This window comes from Aotus nancymaae, unplaced genomic scaffold (genome assembly GCF_030222135.1).
Source record: "Aotus nancymaae isolate 86718 unplaced genomic scaffold, 86718_ANA_hifiasm-v0.15.2.pri h1tg000004l, whole genome shotgun sequence".
Lineage (NCBI taxonomy): Eukaryota > Metazoa > Chordata > Mammalia > Primates > Aotidae > Aotus > Aotus nancymaae.
This window is the reverse complement of record NW_026988415.1, coordinates 6,781,517-6,794,016: the sequence shown is the minus strand read 5'-3', so window position 1 is coordinate 6,794,016 and position 12,500 is coordinate 6,781,517. Positions and strand designations below refer to the sequence as shown.

At 38.4% G+C, this 12,500-nt stretch overlaps 1 pseudogene; it reads left to right on the top strand.

Annotated features, from left to right (window-relative positions):
• The first annotated feature begins 825 nt into the window (after nt 1–825).
• On the top strand, nt 826–944 carry LOC135269241 (5S ribosomal RNA; annotated as a pseudogene).
• Nucleotides 945–12,500: the final 11,556 nt, after the last annotated feature.

The following is a 12,500-nucleotide window of genomic DNA, read 5'->3' as shown; positions in this document are numbered from 1 at the left end:
TAGGGAAAATAGCTAATGCATGCTAAGTTTAATATCTAGGTGATGGCCTGATAGTTGCAGCAAACCACCATAGTACGCATTTGCCTATGCAATAAACCTGCACATCCTGCACATGCACCCTGAAACTTAAAATAAAAAAAACCAAGACGGGTGGATCATGAGGTCAAGAGATAGAGACCATCCTGGCCATGGTGAAACCCCGTCTCTACTAAAATACAAAAAGTGAGCTGGGCATGATGGTGCGCACCTGTAGTCCCAGCTACTCAGGAGGCTGAGGCAGGGGAATTGCTTGAATCCAGGAGACGGAGTTTGCAGTGAGCCGAGATCAAGCCACTGCACTCCAACCTGGAGAAAGATCAAGACTCCTTCTCAAAATAAATAAATAAATAAGTTAATTAAATTAAATTTTACATTACTAAACTACAGTGTACTTTATTAACAGTCTTCTCATCTTTGATATCGTGTGACCACACTTGCCAAGAAACAACATTATTATTTTAATGAGTCCTATTTAAAGATGCCATAATGTAACACTGATATCCCAGACCTCACCAGCCTGAAAGATTACATTTACTTTTCATGACCAAAGCATGGAAGCTCAAACCTCTGTCAGCCTGACTGCTGGCAATTAAGACACAATTTCTTGGGGTGCTTTCCTAGTGCTCCCCACAAGCCTTTTAGTTGCAGGCATCAAGCAAGGTCCACTACATTCTTCCCAGTTTTATCTTCCCCAGGTGGCCACCCTTGAAGCCAGTGGCAAGAGGTTTCACTGTCATCACTGGCCCATCTTGCAAGGCACTGGGTCCAAACTAACGACCAAGGACCATCTACAGCCATAGCACCCTGAATGTGCCCGATCTCGTCTGATCTCAGAAGCTAAGCAGGGTCGGACCTGGTTAGTACTTGGATGGGAGACTGCCTGGTAATACCGGGTACTGTAGTCTTCTGGCTCTTCCACTCCCTGCCTTCTTCCCTCTTAAAGAAAAAAAAGAAAAAAAAACAAAGACCAAGGACCAAAGGTATTACGTCTATATGCTTTCTCATCTTCAGAGGGCTAGGGCATTGCTGGGATAAGGATTCCAATTCAGAGTCCCAACTTGGCAGTAAAGCAGTTCAGCTCACAGCCAGAGTCTCATTGCACCCAAAGAAATGTGAAAGCTTTGGGCTAGAATCTCAATCCCTACCCAGGATCTCACTGATTATCTCATAAACCTATGGTCCTGTGGATTTCTGGTGTTCAGGCCTCTAAGCAGAGAAGTTCAAACCCAGTTCATACTGCCAGATGGCAGAGGGTTCTTAGAGTGGGTTACCTGAAAACAGTCTTGGATGGAGAGTTGCTTGCAGGAGTCTGATTAGGAAAAGCTCTTGAGAGTGGCATTGCGGAACTGTACCTGAGCCATGAGTTACAGAGGGCAGTGAAAGATAGAAAGTCTACCACAATCACAACCACCACAACCACCATCACCCACCACCTCCACCACTGACACCATCACCACCCTTTTCTGTTTCGGAAATAGCTAACCACTTAGGAACACCCCATCCTCACATGTTTACATATTGGAAGACAAGACCCACCTCTATCTTTCACTTGCCCCTACAGGACTCCTGAATGATGCAGATGATTTCCTTGTCTCCTACCTCTATAAAACACCAGTCCTCCTTCTTTTGCTTTGAGAACGTTTTAAAATATAGATACTTTAAGTTCTGGGGTACATGTGAAGAACGGGCAGGTTTGTTACATAGTTATACACATGCCATGGTGGTTTGCTGTATCCATCACCCTGTCATCTACGTTAGGTATTTCTCCTAATGCTTTTTTATTAATACATAGTCCCTTGTTAACTTGAACTAAGATTTGCCTAAAAGCTGCCTCAATAGTATTCTAAGTCTGGTCTAAAAGTTTCACCATGTATAGGGAAATGTAACCTAACTTGATTTGTAAACAGACTGTAACCTAACCTGGAAGTACCCTCTTGCAACAAGTAGCCAAGTCTCAGTCAATCATAGCAGCTGAATGACCAGCCAATGAGGATGACAGCTGCCAAAACGTGACCATATAAGGTAACTGCAGAGTGCAGCTAATCAGGTTATTTTTGTGTCACTTCATTTACTCTGGGTATAAATATGATCTGCACGTGTGATAGGGTGGATGATTTTGAGCCATTTTCAGTAGGGTCCGATTATACATTAAAGCCAACTAAGATTTGCAAAACTATATTTTTTGTAATTTTTTCTTTTAACATTTGCTATTTTAATACCCTGAATAAAGGCATCTTCTTAATTACTGAGTGTATTATGTCACTGTTAAAAGACAGTCCTGTAAAGGATGAGGAAGGTAGGGTTAGCAGTGGGAGATTCTGACCTGCAATCGGGTTGCAAATAGTGCCTCATCTGATTCACTGGGGGATCCAGGGCTGGGATGACCCTTTAAAGTTGTTCCAAATTGAAGCAAAAATGTCCATCCTTTGTATCAGGCTGCTTGGCCTTTGTATCTCAGAGGTAGCCAGTCATTTGGTTCCTAAAAAGGAAGTATCCCAGGGCAAAGCATGTCTGGGAGGCCTATGGCAATTTCCAGCCAGGAAAGGCAGCTGGGAGGTGCCAGTGGCCAAATTCCCAGGCGCTGGGGTGGCACCTGCACAGGGGATCTGAGCCTAGGTATCCTCTCCATGAATAGATGGATGAATACTTGTGAATGTCAATGAGTAAGGAGGAAGCAAGCAAATCTGAGAAGGAGGCAAGAGAGAAGATAGAGAGGAATAATTGGGGAAAGGGGATAGTGCCTTCCCCACAAAATTTTAGAGCTTTCAAGGAGTGTGCCTTCAGCTGTGGTTCACAAACTCTCCTGGGCATGCCTCTTAATGCATTCAACTTGATTACAAGCCACTCTCTATACTTCTGTTTCTAAAGAAATTAGCAATTTATTGGTGAATATATAATGAAAATAATGTTAAAAAGCCAACTGCCACCATTTGTTGCTACATAATAAAAGTCAGCTCCAGTCTCTTCATTGTTTTCAATGAGAGGTTGTTTTCTTCCTGAATTTTATATGCTAACGTGGGTGAAAGACAAAAATATTGCCAGTCATTTTTGTTGTTATAAGCCTGACCGTGCATCCTCTTTCCTACTAAGAAGCATTTACTGAGCTTCTACTTCGTGCTAGGTATTATACTGTACTCTCTGGGGGAGATTAAACATTTTTCCATATCGTTCTACCCTTGATATCATCATAAGGCACAGGTGAGTTTGCCAGGACAACATCAATGAAAAAGAAAGGCCAAATGCACATGACAGTTAACTGTTACAACATTGTGTAACTTGCTCTTTTAGATTCTAGAAATCTAGAAATTTAAAATCTAGAAGTATTGCTATCCTAGGTTGGTAGCTAAAGAGAGACACATGGTAGTGGGGAAGATGTTTGTTTTGCATTTTGTTCCATAGCAGGAGAAACTAAACCATTGTAAACACTGATGAGAAAGAAATAGCAAATTGATAAACAAGTTGAAGATACAGAAGATGGGATCATTTGTGAATTATTTGAAGAGGAATCAGAATTGGGATCTGCCTCAGACTGAAGACCTCTTCGACTATGATTGAGAAAGTAAGGGCATAGAACAGGAGGCCAGACAATTGTGAACAGTTGGATTGATCCAGGGTTATAGTTTTGCCATATGATACACAGGACAGTAAGGATCAAAGGAGGTGAAGGGTTTAGACAGTAACTAATTGAGAAGATAAATCTAGTACCTAGAGTCAAATAGAAGATGGGGTGAAACATGAAGGAAACTGATGGTTTGGGAGAAAATGAAAAAGTCTAAAGTTGGGAGGTATCAAATGGCTTATAAAAAGCAGGTACTGAAGGAGAGAGAGAATAGTAGCAAGAGCTAGTACTCACTGTAATCCAGCCATTGTTCTAAGCAATCAACTAAAAATAACCCTGAGGGTATATATTGTTATTTTTTATATTTTATATGTGATGAAACAAAGACACTCAATGGACAAATTGTGTGTGCAAGGTCATACAGCTGAGAAGTGGCACAGCTGTGGTCAGTCTGACTGCAGTCTCTGCTTCCCTCTACTTCTTGACAGACGCCATGGAGGAATGTTTGAAGTTATTATTTCAAGTTGGCAATTGTGAGTGATTATGAGGTTTAGGGTGTGGCATGATAGTGAGTGGATAAGGTGGAATGAAGTCTGTACCCAGTTCACGAGAGCTCTTCTGCCCTGTCCTTCTGCAGCATCCCAGTGACTTTCTGCTTGTCATTGTAATTGTATCCTTGTAGACCTTTGTGACCAGAAGGCTGTGACTGGGTACCCAATGGAGACAGTGACTGGAGTCAGCTGTGGAGGAACTGCAGGAGGAAATTCAAATAGAAATATCCATCCACATTAAGGAAGCAGGAGTGCATATAAATGAGTAAAACACAGCTGTTTCCTGACCCTGCACCTCATTTTTGCAAAATCTTTACTATGAGGTGGTGGTGGTTGTTTGTTTCGTTTGTTTGTTTTGCTGACTATTCTCTGTGATTCCAACTAAATGTTTGGCAATGTTTCAAACACGTCAGTTTGAGGCACCAAAGCTAAAGTATCACTACCTTTCAATCATATCATTAGTGGGAATCTGAAAAGTTTTAGTCACCCCAGCAAATGTGTAGGGCTCTGGGTTCAAAGCCCCAGCCTTGAAATGCAGCTATTTGAGCTAGAAGGTTACTTTTTGTATGTTTTCTCCTCAGAGCCCTGGTGCTAAGGAAACTAACATACACAGTATCTCCTAATCTGTGGAAGCTGTTAAATAAATGTGTCAAAGCTTTCTAGCATTTCACTATGCTAGCATGGGGGTGTGAAAAGAAGTTGTGTTTATAATCCACTTACGGCACCTGCTAACTGTAACATTGCCCATGTTAGTTAAGCCTCCTGAGCCTCAGTTTTCTCATCTGTAAGATGCAGAAAGTAATAGTGTGAATGAAATCATTCCTGAGGAATGCTTGAGGAAGTCTGACTCACAGTAAGACCTCATATTGGCAGTGGCAGTAGTAGTAGTAGTAGTTATTGTTGTCGCTATACTTATGGTTTGCACTTGCTTTCTGCCAGTTTATTCATTCTCCCTCCGTGCCTGCCCCTTCACTGAAAAAGTTTCCTCGAAAGTCATCCACATCATCATTGATGCTAAAGCTAATGGATACTTCACAGTTCATATCCAATTGGGCCTCTTAACACCATAGCCCATTTCTTCCTGCTAAAACACATTCTCTTGGTTCTGTATTGACATCTAATAAGTCCTAGGTATGTGTCAGGTGCTGTTCTAAGTACGTTACATAAGTATCTTATGTACCTGTGTAATCAATACTGTTATTAGCCCCATTTTACAACTAGGAGAAAGAGGCTCAGATAATTTAATTGTTTTTACCATAGGTCACAGAGCTAGTGAGTGATAGGCTGAGTCAAGGTTACTCTTCAGGTTACCGTCCTGGACCTTCCTTCTTCTGGTCCACAAGATTACACTTAGCTTGTGTAATCATAGTTCACTCTTTAGTGCTTATAGTGTGCCAAGTACTATGCTAAGCACTATATGTGTGGATATTGTTATATATGTATATGGATAGATTCCTTAATAGATAAGACAGATTCTGAATTGCAGTAATAGCTTTATTAGATAGATATTATGATTCTATCATCATTTACATTTACACAAAGAAATGGAGACTCGGAGAGATTAAGTAAATTGCTCAACGTTACCTTGTTAATAATTGACAGAACCATGACTTGAACCCAAGCCTTTTAAATTTTAAAGTATTTGTTCTCGATTACTACATTTTACTACAGTACAGTTCCTAGACAGTACCCTCTCCAACTTCACATAAGATTAAAATAAACTAGAACCAAATGGGACTCAGCTATAAAATTTACTGAAATATTCACATTTGTATTCAGGTGTATCTTTGCAAGAGTGGAGATGGACATATGGATCTGATAGCCTCAAATGCTGACTTGGAAATAAGCAGGCCATTCCCAAACCCCTTCGAAATCATCAGCCTGTTAGAGGCCAGGTGGAAATGCTAAGGCCTCATTTGTAAGAGGCAGGACCAGGCAGAAGACTGGGGTTTTAACTTGTGCTACAAATAAAGTCTGGCCTCAGTCCTCTGAAAATCAGGATGCCCAATCATTCACTCTCTTCAGAAAAGGTGAAGAGTGGGCCTTCCACACCTCCAATGTGGCCTCAACTGTACCAACAACTCACCTATATCTACTAAGGTAGAAGATAGAACCATTCAAGGCAACTTGTTAATAATTGTCACTACCATAAGAAGTCGTGAGTATCATTTCATGACTCAGCATTTCTCTACATGTGATTCTTCTAAAGACTAAATAATTCACACTAAATTATAGTTACTAGCAGGATATTTTAAGCCCAAAGTTAGAATTAATACAATTAATGTGTAAAACCACAGTGAAGTTCGAAAAGCAAATATTTTGACTACCCAAATAATTTATAAAGTTCTTAGGTATCTTACTTAACAGCCCTTAAATTAATAGTGATTTCTAAATGAAAGTGAAACATGGATATTTTTTACACTAAAATGAAATATTATAAAGTATATTTAAGAAGGTTATCAGCATTCTCACGTTTTGAGGATGGAATGCAATGCTGCAAATTGAGTAGGTTACTAAACTGGATGAGTGATTACTATATCTGTTTCTTAATTATGAAATATCTATACTTCTGATGTCATAGACCATACAATATTTATGCTACATTTGAAGTAAAATCTGTATTCAATATTTGGGCAATATGACAGGGGAAAGAACCTATTTCCTAAATTGATTCTAAAATTATCTTTAATTTAAAGCGTTATCTCAGAATTACACATAAAGCTCTAAATTCAAAAGAAATATTTTTTTACTTGAATTGCTAAAAAATGTGATTCACTTTGCCAATAGAGATAGCTAGTTTTATTAAACATCTCTTTCCACCTGAATGATGATTTTGGTATAGACCCTTGCCCTCCCCTACCCTTACTTGACTATTTTTAGAAAGAAATCCATTTGTTTTTAAACATTGAAATACAAATAAATATTTTATCATCAATGTCAGATTTAGAGGTCTTCCATCGGAAGCTGAATTAAAATATAGTGAAAAGGATTCTGTCTATAATCACCTTTAATTTGGTCTCTTTTAAATATACAGGTGAAATCATGTAAAGTCTTAAGGCAGAGAGTTCTCAAACCATTTCATGTATATAGGAATCATCCGTGGATTCTCCAGCCGACCCCTCCAGATGGTGAATCAGTGATTAGGTATAAACTGGAACCAGGGAATCTGCATTTGAACAACACCTTAAAATATTTCTGATGTAATTCATCCCCAAATTTCACTTTGATATAATTCCTGTGATAGGTCATGTTGTATGAGAGGAGTTTGAGTACTAGAGCAGACAGACTGAGTTTGACCATAGATTCTGCCATTTGTCAGCTGTGTGGTTTTGGGAAGATGACTTCACCTATTGGATCCTATTGCCTCATCTATTAACAGAGGATATTAATTATTGCCATGTACCTCCCAGAGTTCTTAGGAGAATAAAATAAAAGTGGTGTCTGGGCGCAGTGGCTCACACCTGTAATCCCAGCACTTTGGGAGGCTAAGGCGGGAGGATCATTTGAGGTCAGGAGTTCAAGACCAGTCTGGGCAACATGGTGAAACCCCATCTCTACTAAAAATATAAAAATTAGCTGGGCATGGTGGCACATGCCTGTAATCCCAGCTACTCTGGAGACTTAAGGCAGGAGAATTGCTTGAGCCTGGGAGACAGAGGTTATAGTGAGCCAAGATCCCACCACTGCACTCCAGCCTGAGTGAGAGAGTGAGACTCCATCTCAAAAGAAAAAAAATGGTAGTGGCCATGTGTGGCAGAGTTGACATGTGTTAACTAACATTTTTTTACTTTCCCCTTGAGCACACAGCTAGACTGCCTTTCCTAGCCTCCACACTGCAATAAGGAAGGCCATGTAGCTGTGTTCTGGCCAGTGGAATGTGATGTGTTTTATTTCCCTCCAGACTTTCCTTGCTACTGACTCTCTCTTCCCTGTTTGCCATCTCAATGTCAATTCCCAGAGCAGTCTTGGGAGCCATGTGTAGAACGTGCTCAAACTTGCACCCCAATGATTCTTAGAGCTGAGCCCCATTTCTACCTACCTGCATTACACAGAAGCATGAGCAAGAAGCTAATCTTTATTGGGTTAACCCACTGAGATTTGGGATTTATTCGTTGCTGTAGTTAGTCTACTGCTCCGTAAGCCATAAAGTCCTATACAGATATAAGAAATCAACACCTGGGACAGTGCAAAAGCAGAACTGATAGGCCAGGCTGGCTTTTTAAGAATAGGCTTTGAATCTGAGAGAAGTCTTCTGCTCACACATACCTCTTCCCTATATGTTCACTTGTACCATTGGGCCATTTGTTGGCAGTGGATCATAGAGACAACATAGTAGTTAGAATGGGAGACCAAAGACTTTGTTAGCAATGAAAAGTAGGAACTAGATATGAGGGCATTGATGCATAGATGGAGGGTGGCAGACTAGGATAGCACAGAAGCCTGAGGTTGCTAAAGAGCTGAATTCAGAAGACAGACAAGCAGCCAGAAGTCAAGGAGCATACAGGTAATATCAAGAAAAGAAATGAGGCTCTTTGTCCCAAGGTAACAGACATGCAAAAGCAAGTGGTTAGTATGAGTCAGGAGACTGGCGAAGATGGGGTCTGTTTTAGGGTTCTTTAGAGGGACAGGACTAACAAGATAGATGTATATATGAAAGGAAGTTTATTAATGAATATTGACTCACATGATTATAAGGTGAAGTCCCGGAATAGGTTATCTGCAAGCTGAGGAGCAAGGAAGCCAGTCTGAGTTCCCAAACCTCAAAAGTAGGGAAGCTGACAGCACAGCCTTCAGTCTGTGGCCAAAGGCCCGAGAGCTTCTGGCAAAACCACTGGTGTAGGTCCAAGAGTCTAAAAGCTGAAGACCTTGGGAGTCAAATGTTTGAGGGCAGGAAGCATCCAGCACAGGAGAAAGATGGAGGCCGGAAGGCTCAGCCAGTCTAGTCTTTCCACGTACTTCTGCCTTCTTTTATCCTAGCCACATTGGCAACTGATTAGATGGTGCCCACCCAGATTGAGGATGAACCTCTACCAGTTCACTGATGCAAATGTTAATCTCCTTTGGCACTACCCACACAAACACATCCAGGAACAGTATGTTGCATCCTTTAATACAATCAAGTTGACAGTATTAACCATCACAGGTTCAAAGTCCAAGAACACTGTTCTTTGCTCCCATCTGAAATTCTAACCATTTTTCAGGACTTTATTCAAATGCTACCTTTTTAAATAAAGCCCCCAACTAAATTAGGAGTTTTGAATCTGGAGTCCATGTTTCTGGGAGATGTAAGAATAAACTTTCAAAGGGCTCTTGAACTCTCTAAACTTATATGCAAAATTATGTGCCCATATTTTTAAGGATGGAGTCTTTTCTTCTCATCAGCTTTTTAAAGGGAGTCTATGAATAAAAATGTTTAAAAATATCTTCACTGGTTTTGTGAAGAAAGGCAAATGTTTCTTCTTATCCATCACTTTATCCCTGCTTAGCAGAATGCAGTTCAGTAAATGATCACTGAAAGAATATATGTGTCTTCCTCTGAGTCTTCAAGTTGAAATTGCTCTCTTGGTCATTGTGATTTTCAAATCACTTGGTTTAGAAACCTACAAACTGTTCTTCATAGTGGTTATACTAATTCATGCTACCACCAACAGTGTACAAGAGTTCCCTTTCCTTCACATACTTGCTGCCATTTATTTCCTGTTTTATGGATATAAGCCATATCTAAGACATTTGGGGTGAAATGACATCTCCTTGTAGTTTATATTTGCATTTCTCCAATGGTCACTAATGTTGAGTACATTTTCATATGCCTGTCTGACATTTGTATGACTTCTTTTGAGAAATATCTATTCAAATATTTTGTCCTTCTTTTGATCAGATTATTAGATTTTTTTCTATAGTGCTGTTTGATCTCCTTATATATTCTGGTTATTAATTCCTTGTCAGAAGGGTAGTTTGCAAATATTATCTTCCATTCTGTGGGTTGTCTCTTCACTTTTTTGATTGCAACTTTTATGCAGAAGCTTTTTAACTTGATGTGATTCCATTTGTCCATTTTTGCTTTGGTTGTCTGTACTTGTGGGGTATTGCTCAAGAAATTTTTGCCCAGACCAATGTCCTGGAGATTTTTCCCAATAATTCCTTGTAGTAGTTTTATGGCTTGATGTCTTAGATTTAAGTCTTTAGCTATTTTAATTTGATTTTTGTATCTGGCAAGAGAAACGGTCTTGTTTCATTCTTCTGCATATGGATATCCAATGTTCCCAGCACCATTTATTAAAGAGACTGTCTTTTCTCCAGTCTATGTTCTTGGCACCTTTGTCAAAAACGAGTTCACTGGAGGTGTGTGGACTTCCTTCTGTGTTCTCTATTCTGTTCCATTGATCTATATGTCTGCTTTTATGACAATGTCATGCTGTTTTGTTTACTACAGTTCTGTAGAAGAGTTTGAAGTTAGGTGATGTGATACCTACAGTCCTACAGTTTTTTTTTTCTTTTCGCTTGGAATAGCTTTGGGTATTCTGCATCTTTTGTGGTTCCATGTAAATGTTAACTTTTTTTTTCTATTTCTGTGAAGAATATTATTGCTATTTTGATAGAGATTGCATTTAATATCTATATTGTTTTGGGCAGTATGGACATTTTTAAAATATTGATTCTTCTAATCCATAAACATGGAGTATTTTTCCATTATTTTGGTGTCCTCTACAATTCATTTCATCAGTATTTTATAGTTTTCATTATAGACATCTTTCCCTTCTTTGGTCAAGTTAATTCCTAGGTATTTAATTTTATGTGTGGTTATTACATATGGATTTTTTTCTTCCTTTATTTTTCAGTTTGTTCACTGTTAGCATATAGAAATGCTACCAATTTTTGTATGTTGACTTTTTATCCTGAAGTTACTGAATTTTTATATCAGTTTTAATAGTTTTCTTTTGGAGTCTTCAGGATTTTTTCAAATACAAGATCCCATCAACTGAAAACAAGGACAATTTGACTGCTTTCATTCCAATTTGGATGCTCTTTGTATCTTTCTCTTTGATTGCTCTAGCTAGGACTTCCAACATTATGTTGAATAGTAGTGTGAAAGTGAACATCCCTGTCATAGTCCAGATCTTAGAGAAAAGGCTTTTACATTTTCCCCATTCAATATGATTCTAGTTGTGGGTCTGACAAGCATAGCTTTTATTATGTGGAAGTATGTTCCTTCTACACCTAGTTTTCTCGGGGTTTTGTTTTTTTAATCATGAAAGGATGTTGAATTTTATCAAATGTCTTTTCAGCATCAATTGAAATGATCATACGGTTTTTAGCCTTCATTCAGTTGATATTATGCATCAAATTGATTGATTTGTGTAGGTTGAAACATTTTTGCATCCCAGGAATAAATCCTACTTGTTCATGATGAATGATCTTTCTAATGTTTGTTAAATTTGGTTTGCTAGTATTTTGTTGAGGATTTTTGTATCAATATCCGTCAGGCATAGTGGCTGGCCTCCAGTTTTCTCTTTTTTTTTTTTCTTTATGTTTCTTTGTCTGGTTTTGGTATTAGGATAATAGTGGCCTTATAAAATGAGTTTGGAAGTACTCCCCCGTACTCTATTCTTTTAGATTAGTTTGAATAGGATTAGTATTAGTTCTTCTTTAAATGGTAGAATTCAGCAGTGAAGCCATTGATTCTCAGACTTTCCTTTAATGAGAAACTGTTTATTACAGCCTTGATCTTGTTACTTGTTATTGGTTTGTTAAGGATTTGGATATCTTTATGTTCAACCTTGGTTGGTTGAATGGGTAAGAAATTAACCATTTTTTGGAGATTTTCCAATTTATTGACATATAGTTTTTCATGGTAGACACTAATGATCCTTTGAATTTCTACAGTATCAATTGTAGTGTCTTTTTTTAAATTCTAAATTTATTCATTTGGATCTTCTCCTTTTTTTTTCTAGTTAATCTGGCTAAAGGTTTTTCCATTTTGTACAGCTTTTCAAAAAGCCAACATTTTGTTTTATTTATATTTTCTATTTTTTATTTCATTTTCATTTATTTCTGCTCTGTCTTTATTATCTTGCTTCATCTACTGAGTTTGGTTTTCTTTTTCTTTTCTAGTTCTTCTTTATTATTATTATTTATTTATTTTTTCTAACCAGTGTCATGTGATGCTGTCTTTTCTAGTTCTTTAAGATGCATCATTAGATTGTTTATTTTACAATCTAATGATGTTTTCTTTCTTCTTTTGAGATGTAGGCACTTACAGTTATAAACTTTCCTCTTAGTCCTGCTTTTGCAGCATCCCATAGGTTTTCATATGTTGTTTTTCCATTATCATTTGTTTCAAGAAATTGTTC